The sequence below is a fragment of the Brassica oleracea genome, chromosome C7 (genome assembly GCF_000695525.1).
Source record: "Brassica oleracea var. oleracea cultivar TO1000 chromosome C7, BOL, whole genome shotgun sequence".
Taxonomy (NCBI): domain Eukaryota; kingdom Viridiplantae; phylum Streptophyta; class Magnoliopsida; order Brassicales; family Brassicaceae; genus Brassica; species Brassica oleracea.
In genome coordinates, this window is record NC_027754.1 from 3,517,337 (window position 1) to 3,527,666 (window position 10,330).

General features: G+C 44.0%; 1 pseudogene; it reads left to right on the forward strand.

Moving 5' to 3' along the window:
• The first annotated feature begins 5,058 nt into the window (after nucleotides 1-5,058).
• Nucleotides 5,059-6,087, forward strand: LOC106302385 (annotated as a pseudogene).
• The last annotated feature ends 4,243 nt before the right edge of the window (nucleotides 6,088-10,330 follow it).

The window sequence follows — 10,330 nt, forward strand, 5'->3', positions numbered from 1 at the left end:
GGGCTTAAGGCGAGGAGCAAGGGAGAGCTTTCTCAGAGCAAACTTAATTCTTAGAGCAATTTAGGCATTTTCCCGTTTTTACTATCGAGCTGCGACTCGACTAGGTTAGAACTTAGGTGGCTAGACTAGCGAACGTACCGACAGCTCTGGTGGCCTAGGATCTTACCTGTTGTTCACGCTCAAACACGAATTCGAAAATAAGACCTCTTTGTTCTCTTTTCGCTTTTTTACGATTTATTACTTTCGACTCTTTCATATTGAGTGTGTTGTGCGTGGTCCAGCAGATAACCAGGACCTTCAGGGAAGGCTAGGTTAACTTGGCTTTCCTCCGATTAACAAATCTCGACGGTGTGAATTCCGGTTCCCACATGAGCTACGCATAAATAAGTCATCTTGAGATTGTCTACATTCATATCTATTTTTGTTGCTTGCATTGAACCGATCACTCAGTGCATGAATTAGGGTTAATCGATTTAGCTAGCCGTTAATTGATAACTTGACACGATTTGAATGAGCCTTGCATCCCTAGTCAGCGAGAGTAGATATTAGGGTGCATTGTGACCATATCGGACTTGATCTCTAAGGCTTGCCATCGTATCTTGATCCAAACGAGAGTTTAGGCATCAGGACCGATTCGCAAAGGAATCAACACCACGAGAGTGGGTTGATTCAATCAGAGGGATCCGAGTTTAGACTTGTTATAAATTGGACTTGAATAATTGCTTGGTTTGCGATTTCATAACCTGAAGAAGAAATCCTAGACTAGCGCCTTTGAATCAATGCAAAACAACCTAATCATGTTACTTGCTCTTTACGTTATTTACTTCTTTAAAAAACCCCACTTCGTTTTAGCTAAATTTTGATCCTAATAAGATAAAGTGTGAACTGGTCCTCTGGAATTGAATCTAATGATATTATAACTACACTGTTAACTTGAAAGTAGACAAATATCCAATTTTAGTGTATCAAGTTTTGGCGCCGTTGCCAGGGACCAGCTTTTTACCTTTATTTTTCGGTTATTTACTTATTCTAAAACTTCTGACTTGTTTAATCCTTTTTGCAGTTAATGACCCAGGTGCATGACCAGTCGACATACTTGGAGCAATACACAAGGGGACTTAATTTCGCTTACAAATCAGGAACTCGCAAGCTTAGAAAGAACCAACCGTCAACAAAAATCAATCACTGCAACAATGGCCGACTTCGGCACTCCAAAACAAATGGCTCTATGCAACAGATGCAACAGATGCAAGAGTTACAGAAAAAAATCGCAGCGCAGCAACTGACTACACAGCGGGAACCACCTGTCCCAATTGGTGAGAGAAACCTACCGCGTAACATCCCTGCTACGCGCTCTGCTATCGCCCCAGCACCATGTCAAAGGGCAGACTTTGAGATAAAACCCGGCATGATCAATCTTGTCCAGAGAAAGATGTTTCATGGACTGTCAGCTGAGATACCATTGGAACACATTGAAGCTTTTGAAGAAATATGCAGTTTCACTCGTGCAAACGGCGTCCCACCCGACTACATCAAATGCATGTTGTTCCCATTCTCTCTAGCAGACAAAGCTTCACGATGGCTTAAGTCATTACCTACAGGTTCCCTAACTTCTTGGGAACAGGTTAGAGCAGCTTTATTGGGACACTTCTACACGAAAGCCAAAACAGCTGCCCTAAGGAACAAAATCTCCTCCTTCAAGCAACTCGCTAATGAACCTTTCAACGAAGCTTGGGAACGTTCAATGATACCCTCAGAGAGTGTCTTCATCACGGGTTCGACGATGACCATGTTCTAGGAATCTTCTACGATGGTGTGGAATGGGAGTTCCGCAATGCTCTAAAAGCAGCGAGCAACGGAGATTTCATGACTCAAACCACAGAAGGAGCTCACGCGCTAATAGAGAACATGGCAGCTAGTTCGTCCAACAAAAACAAGGAGACTGACCATTCCAAGAAGGTGAACAACATGGACACTAGGAAGATTGATGACCTCGCCGCTAAGGTCGATCTGCTGCTCAAGAACAATCAGAATCAGATCTATGTCACGGAAGAAACCAATCTGGAACCAGGTACTACAGATGCTACAGCAGAAACTGAAACATCGGAAGAAGATCAGCAAGAGGTCAGTTACGTTAATGGGAAGGGTTGGCAGTTCAAGAATTACCATCCAAACCCTAATGTGAGGAACAACCCGCATCTGTTCTCATACAAGACTAATCCAGACAACCCCAACGACAAATCTCAGGGAAATTAGTTCCAAAACACTGGATATCAGAAGTCATACTTCCAGAATCAGAATCAGAATGGGAAGATGTTCATCCTCAGCCAGGCTCAGAATCAATCTCAGAACCGGCAGAGTAATCCACAGGCTGCTCCTGCAACCGCGAGCGGTCCGCCTGATGAGCTAAAGGGAATGATGCAGCAACTTCTGCAAGGTCAACATATTCAAGGAAAAGCACTGAATCATGTTACAACCGAGATAAACACTCGGATGGACAACATGTTCACAAAATTGAATTCCAAATACGATGTTGTAGCAAGCCACATAAGGCAGATGGACGTTCAGATTGCTCAAACTGCTGAAACAACAAAAAGGCAACAGGGAACACTCCCAGGGAAAACATACAAGAATCCCAAGGACTGTAACGCAGTCGAGCTGAGAAGTGGAAGACATCTATCAGATCATGTCCCCAAGAAACTCACTGCTCAAGAGAAGGGAAAACGGAAAGAGGGAGAACCACATTCGCTTGAGGATGTCCACGATGACGATCTAACCAATAGCTCCCACGACGCAAGATCAATCTGTTCCTACTCGCGTCTACATTCCAAAAGTTCCCTACCCAGTCACTGCTAAGAAATCACGCAAGGATTGCGAAGAGATGAAGTGCAAAAAGATGCTTGAAGAGTTGAATGTCAAGTTCTCTCTCATGGATGCTATTCAAATGATTCCTTCAATGCGTAGTCTTGTGAAAGGGCTGATCTCCGGGAAGACTTCTGCAGACAGCGACATCATGATGGTCTCGAAAGAATGCAGCGCAGAATGCAGCGCAGTCCTTCAAAACAAAACAATCAGGAAATTGGAAGATCCTGAAAAATTTGTCCTATCTGTTCAGATTGGAAAGACAGTCTTCGCTTGTTCTTTATGCGATCTGGGTACCAGTGTGAATCTCATGCCTCACTCAGTTGCAAAACGCATGGGACTAACCAACTTCAAGCCAACCAGGATTTCTTTGGTATTCGTAGACAGATTAGTCAAGTTGCCAGTAGGTGTTCTTGAAGATCTACAAGTTCAAATTGGTGACACCACTGTTCTGGCAGACTTCGTGGTTCTAGAGCTCGAAGATGAACCAAAAGACCCTCTCATTCTGGGCTGACCTTTCCTGTGCGCAGCTGGTGCAATCATTGATGTCCGCAACTGGAGGATTGATCTCCAACTAGGAGATATTGTGATGAAGTTCGAGATGGATGAGCTTCTCAAACGACCTATGCTAGATGGTCAGAACTTAACGATTAGCGACGAGAATGCCGCCTTGACCCCTCAATAAGGGATGATCGAAGAAATCCTCGCAGATGATCCTTTGGAAGTAGCCCTGATACGAGTAGAGTCTGAGCAGAACACGTGCAACGTTGATGCTAACGGATACGAAAAGATGCTAGACTCGTGCGAAAGCATCGAGAAGACGGTCTCTTTTCTAAGTCTGGGGGAAACGAGCAATCAGATTTCACCAGAAGGAGCAACTGCTCCTAAAAAACCAACCAGCCAGCTCGATGATTCATGGAGCGAACTCAAAGCTCCAAAGATCGAATTAAAGTCCTTTCCAGCAGGACTCAGGTATGCGTTTCTTGGACCTAATTCAACATACCCTGTCATCGTGAACTCTGAGCTTAATAATGTGGAAACTGCTAAACTATTGGGTGAATTGAGAAAATACCGCAATAGGATATTCGTTAGCTGATATTCCCGGTATTTCACCTGATTTATGCATGCATAGAATACACCTAGAAGATGAATCGATGACTTATGTAGAACATCAGAGGCGGTTAAACCCAAATCTAAAAGATGTTGTTAAGAAAGAGATGAATCGATGGCTTTTGCAGAAGATTCATCAAGGACTTCTCCAGAATCGCGAGACCACTCACTCGCCTGCTTTGCAAGGAGACAAGAATTGAGTTCGACTGCGATTGTTTGTCAGCTTTCCACACGATCATAGGAGCTCTAGTCAGCTCACCCATCGTGCAACCACCAGATTGGGAGCTCCCATTCGAGATCATGACAGACGCAAGCGATTTTGCAGTTGGAGCTGTGCTAGGACAACGAAAAGACAAGAAGCTTCACGTGATCTATTACGCGAGCAGGACATTAGATGAAGCACAATGTCGCTATGCGACTACAGAAAAGGAACTTCTAGCAATTGTCTACGCCTTTGAAAAGTTCAGATCTTACCTAGTTGGATCTAAGGTGATAGTGCACACAGATCATGCAGCATTGAGGTATTTGCTAACGAAGAAAGATGCGAAATTAAGGCTACTCCGATAGATCTTATTACTCCAGGAATTTGACCTAGAAATCAAAGACAAAAAGGGCATTGAGAATGGCGTTGCAGATCACCTCTCCAGAATGAAGATAGATGAAGATACAACACTTGATGACAACCTTCCAGTCGAGCATGCCTACTTGATCAGTCTGGGAAGCGTCACAGAATAACCGCTCCGTCCAGTTTGCTCCAGCGTTCTGGAACACCTTGTCTGTGCAATCAAAAAGCAACATCCCAATCTTCCATGGTTTGCTGAGATCGCCAACTATCTGGCTGCTGATAAAGAACCTGTCAAATTCACTGGCAATGATAAACGGAAATTTCTAAGAGGAGCAAGACATTACTATTGGGATGAACCCTATATGTACCATAGTTGCAAGGATGGAGTATTCCGACGATGCGTATCCGAGTCTGAGATTCCAGGGATCCTCTATCACTGTCATGGTTCCTCTTATGCAGGGCACTTTGCGACATTTAAAACCGTGTCTAAGATCCTTCAAGCCGGTTTTTGGTGGTCAACAATGTTCCAAGATGCCCATTCCTACATCTCTAGATGCGACTCATGCCAGCGACAAGGGAATATCAGTAAACGGAATTAGATGCCTCAGAAATTCATCTTGGAGGTTTAAGTATTCGATTGTTGGGAAATCGACTTCATGGGACCATTCCCACCATCCTTCAAGAACGAGTACATCTTGGTAGCAGTTGACTACGTTTCTAAGTGGGTGGAGGCGATTGCCAGTCCCACAAACGACGCAAGGGTGGTAACTAAGATGTTCAAAACCATAATCTTTCCAAGATTTGGGGTACCACGCGTAGTCATCAGTGATGGGGGTAGTCACTTCATCTACAAGATCTTTGCAGGTCTATTGAAGAAGAACGGCGTGCAACACAAGGTAGCCACACCATATCACCCTCAAACTAGTGGCCAAGTGGAAGTTTCAAACAGAGAGATCAAGAGCATCCTGTAGAAAACAGTTAACACAGGTTGAAAGGATTGGTCGCTCAAGCTAGATAACGCTCTCTGGGCTTACAGAACAGCTTACAAAACACCAATCGGGACCACCCCTTAAAATATGGTGTACGGTAAAGCTTGTCACCTTCCGGTTGAGTTGGAGTATAAGGTAGCTTGGGCTGTGAAACTACTCAACTTCGACATCAAACCAGCAGCAGAGAGACGATCCATGCAGATTCACGAACTGGAGGAAATTAGGCATCTCGCCTATGAAAGCTCTAAGATCTACAAGGAGAGAACGAAGGCTTACCATGACAAGAGGATCATCAACTGTAGCTTCCAACCTAAGGATCAGGTGCTCCTGTTCAACTCAAGGCTACGATTGTTTCAACTCAAGGCTACGATTGGAAAGCTGCGATCTAGGTGGTCCGGACCATTCACCATTATAGAGGTCCGCCCCCACGGAGCTGTTGTGTTGCTGAACACGAAAGGGGAAGAATTTGTTGTCAATGGCCAACGCATAAAGCCATACCTTGCTGAGACAACAATCGCAGAGGGTGAAGAAATTCCCCTCAGCGATCCTCCCTTAGCCTAATAGGCCAACTAAGTCAAGTTAGTGACTTAAACCAAGCGCTCGGTGGGAGGCAACCCACTGGTGAGTGTAAATATTTTTTTTAGATTTCGTTTTTGTGTTTCTTTTTACTTACTTGCAGGATAAAATAAAAAAAAAAAAAAAAAAGTTACTAAACTGGAACAGTCTCCGATTTTTCGGAGCAGCTGCTCCGCTCAGGTTAGTTCCTCGGGACCAAAAAAAAAAAGAGGGATTTTATTAGATTTGAATTAATTTTGTAAAGTAGAGGGAAACCCTAGGAAATAGGAATTGGGGCACGAAGTGGGCCTATAAAAAGGGAACTTTCCCCATCTCTTTCCCACTTCAACAAAAACCGCCCCCATTGCCCCTCTCCCCTCTCCTTTAAAAACTTAAAACTCTTTCAACTTCTTTCGGTTTCTACTTGCTTGGTTTCGAACTGGTTGGCTAATTTACAGGACTCTACCATCACCAATCGAACGGTAAGAGGCGAAATCACACTGTGATTCTCGGCCTAAAAATCTCTTTCTCTTCTCATTTTTTGCGCTTGAATAGATCGATTTTAGGGTTTATCAAAACCAAAATCGACCTCTCCTTTTGCTGCTAGGATGGTTAATAGAAGTAGAGACGAGAATGGTTAAATCGATTAGGTTCGATGGAAAGTCATCACCTTTAGCCAACGTTTTTAAATTACACATACATCGATTGCTAAGATATGGATTTTGGGAACCATTGAATCGATTTTTGATTGGCAAGTTGATCTAAGTACCTAGACTTCTAAAATGATTGTATTTGGTTTACCGTTATCAATCGCTTGAACTCTCTACATTGGGTTTTGGGATAGTTTGGAAAGAGCAATTAAATCGCAAAAGCTTCTAACTCTTCCTACTAAACCCAATCGAATGGTATTAACTTTTTCCTTTGGTTTTGTTTTGCAGATGGCTCCCAAGCGAACCAAGGCAGCATCCAGGATCAAGCCACCATACGCTCGGGGTGAACCGGAGGATTACACTGTTCCCCCAACCTATCCATGGCCACGAGAAGAGGGAACTGAGATCTCCATCACATACCCGAACATCCCTAAGTCCTCGGAGACAAGATGGGATAAGGAAGCCTCACACCGCTACAACACTCTGCTCAATACCAACATCTTCCCCACCCGTTTCGTCGACGCCGGGCTTTGAGCGACCAAGGCCTCCAAGAGGATTTACATGCGGTTCTCCAAGTGTTGGGAGTAGATGATCTCTGTCACAGAACTCACCCACTGTACCCTGATTTGGTGAGGCAAGTCCTCGCCACCGCGGAGCTAACTTTCATGAGGGCCGGTTTCCCGATCTTTGAGGAAGCCTCTTTCACTTTCTTTGCGAGTGGTGTTAAGCACTCCATCAGTTTGGAGACCTGACTGAGATTTATGAGATGTCCGAGGAGTACACTCAGACGTCCTTCCCAAGGAAGTTTATCCCAGAGCAAGCATTCTGGAAATTCATCGCTTCTGGGGATTTCAAATCCCGATCAGCCAGTCAGTCTCACATCAGTAACCATGTTCTGCGAATTACTGCTAAGGTCCTGAGCAATCTGCTCTTCACAAAGGACCAGACGTCAAAGGTGACACGGGGAGAGTTGCAGATGCTATGTGCCGGTGTTGAGGACGAGCTCAAATCCTCCGCCATTGGGATTCCGACCGCACCAATGACAACCAGTCCCTGTTGTTTGCTTGTTCAGATGTTTGTGGACAAGAAAGCCAGAGTGGTTAAGGGTTCTTTGAAGAAAGACCGTTCTGGGAGTTTGCTTACTCCTCTCTTCCGCCACTAAGAGCTTGATCTCAGCGTCTATCAGTGTAACGAGACAGCGGCATTCATTGATATCCCTTACCTGATCAACTGCCAGATTCTCCGCGACGAGACCACCTACAGTTTCCTCAGTCAGGACGGGAAAAAACCTCTACTGCAAGCTGCCTCAACCGAACATCACCGCGCTAAGTGACGTGACCAACATCTGCTTCGTCCCTGATGCTCAGTATCTCTGCGCCGACCCAAAGTCATCTTACCGTGACGACACTATGGACGATGTTGTGTTTGTCCGCACAGATGGAGGCGACAATGCATATGACCTGGCCCCCCTTGATGACAACTCAGATGACGCCACATACCGTCGCTGGATGGTAGATTCTCAGCGCAAGAACAACAGCCTCATGAAGAGGATACTGAAGGCAATCACTGGAGGATGCATGGGAGCTCTGAGCACAGCTGAACCTCGTTAAGACCAGTCTACATCGTTCAGTCATCGTCCAGGGAAGGAGCCGGCAGGAACTGCAAGGGGTGACGAAGAGACTCCATGGGCCACTCCACGCCGAAGGAACAGGCGTTTCGCGGTCCAGTCAGAGAGCGATGATACTGACTAGGCAGTCTCCTAGTTTTATCTCCATTGTTATATACGTTTGAACTATTTCTTTTCCTGTTTCTGTTTCCTGCACTTGTTTATTATTTTAGTCTTTCCTTGAATTATTTTCTCACCAGGGATGGTGAGAAGTAAGTCTGGGGGAGGCGTTTATCTGCTACTAATCGTTTACCTTTGGGTTTTATGTTTTAGATTCAGTCCGCTTTGATGTTTTTATCGAGTCAGTTTGTTAAGATCGAGCCAGTCCAAACTTTGTGGAAATCAGGACCTTATTCTATGATGTGTATTAACCACCCTCGTGCTCTAATTCATCTTATTCAGTGACCTTAGCAGAAGCAACAGACGCACATGTGGATCCATAACACCCTGACATTACATCATCTTGTTCTCCAAAAGCTTTCAGCTTGTCGAGGTTACTCTGGAAAGACTTAACTCCATCTAACTTGAACTTAATCTTGACTGCAATTCTTCTTGTTATGGGCGTTAAAATAGGGTTTAACGTGATCAACACTCAGGACTTCTTATTCTTTTTATCCATTTTGCTGATCCTGAGTGGCTAGCTCATCTTTAGCTAGTACCCACCTTAAAACCTTAAGGCCTTTGTTCCGCCCTCATGCATTTGTTATTCAGTATCTTATGTGCAGATATGTACAAAAGGGTCGGAGAGGAAAGGATCGACACAGTCTCTCACTCGTTGATGCAACATAATTTTCTGCTGAGGAATAGGCGGAAGCATATGGAGCAGCCGCTCCGCCGCCGATGATCTAACTAAGAAAAGAAGAGAGCCAAGAATGAATGTAAGGTCAAGAACTCCAGTGGCATGTCACTATCACAATTTTTACCTCCTGCTTCGTCACCATCACCTATGTATTATTCAAAAAAAAAAAAAAATTTAGCTTTATGTACTTCAGAATAAGGTGATGAAGAAGGAGAAGATTCTAAAGAAAGACGCCACTGGTAAATTAGAAGAAGATTCTAAAGAAAAGAGATGAGAACCATGCAAATCAGAGCGACTGTTCCTAAAGAATAACATGCAAAAACGAGTAGAGGCTGTGGACATCAATGGATCTATCCTCTCTTGCAATTTTGCGCGATATCATGCATCCTCTATGAAATTTGGTAACCCCTAAACACTGATGAGCTCCACTTAAACCCTATCTAAGGCCTATGATGAGAAGCTCACACTACTCTTAATTGAATATAAGGAGTTTTATCTGGAAGGTTTAAACTTTGGCAGGTATGAGATACAGAGTATGGAGCCGTTTTGAACAGCAGTCAATGGGTTTCTCGGTAAGGATGTGCCGTTTTAGCTAAACTGCTTATATGGTTCAGAGATTCGTGGTTATTGCATGGTTGCTGAGAATAGGCGAGTTCCCACACTTTCAAACCTTTCTCTCGGTTCTTGGTACTTGATTTTGTTTGAGGACAAACAAGGATCTAAGTCTGGGGGAGTTGATATATTGTATTTTTGGCACATTATATGTATGTCTTACTAATAGTTTTCAAGGTTTTATCGAGTCTTTTTAGTCCCTTTCGAGTAATAATAGGTCTAGAGTTGCATTGGATGAGAAATGGACCAGCTAGAGGAAACAAAGAGAGAAAAGTATGATTTGGAGTCTTTCGCGCGGAACAGCCAACCAGAGCAGTCTGAGTGCCTGCTCCAGCGACAGAGATTAAAAAAGGAAGTTTCCAAATATTTCGGGATTTGCCCTAGATTTCCTATTTCTTTCCTCTAGCCGCCTGTGGCTCCTATATATATAGTTTTCTATTTATTATTTTAGACCTACCTTAGTTTTTACGCAAGAAAAGACCTGAGAGAGAGCTTTGATTTTAGCGATTGCTACTTGTAAGG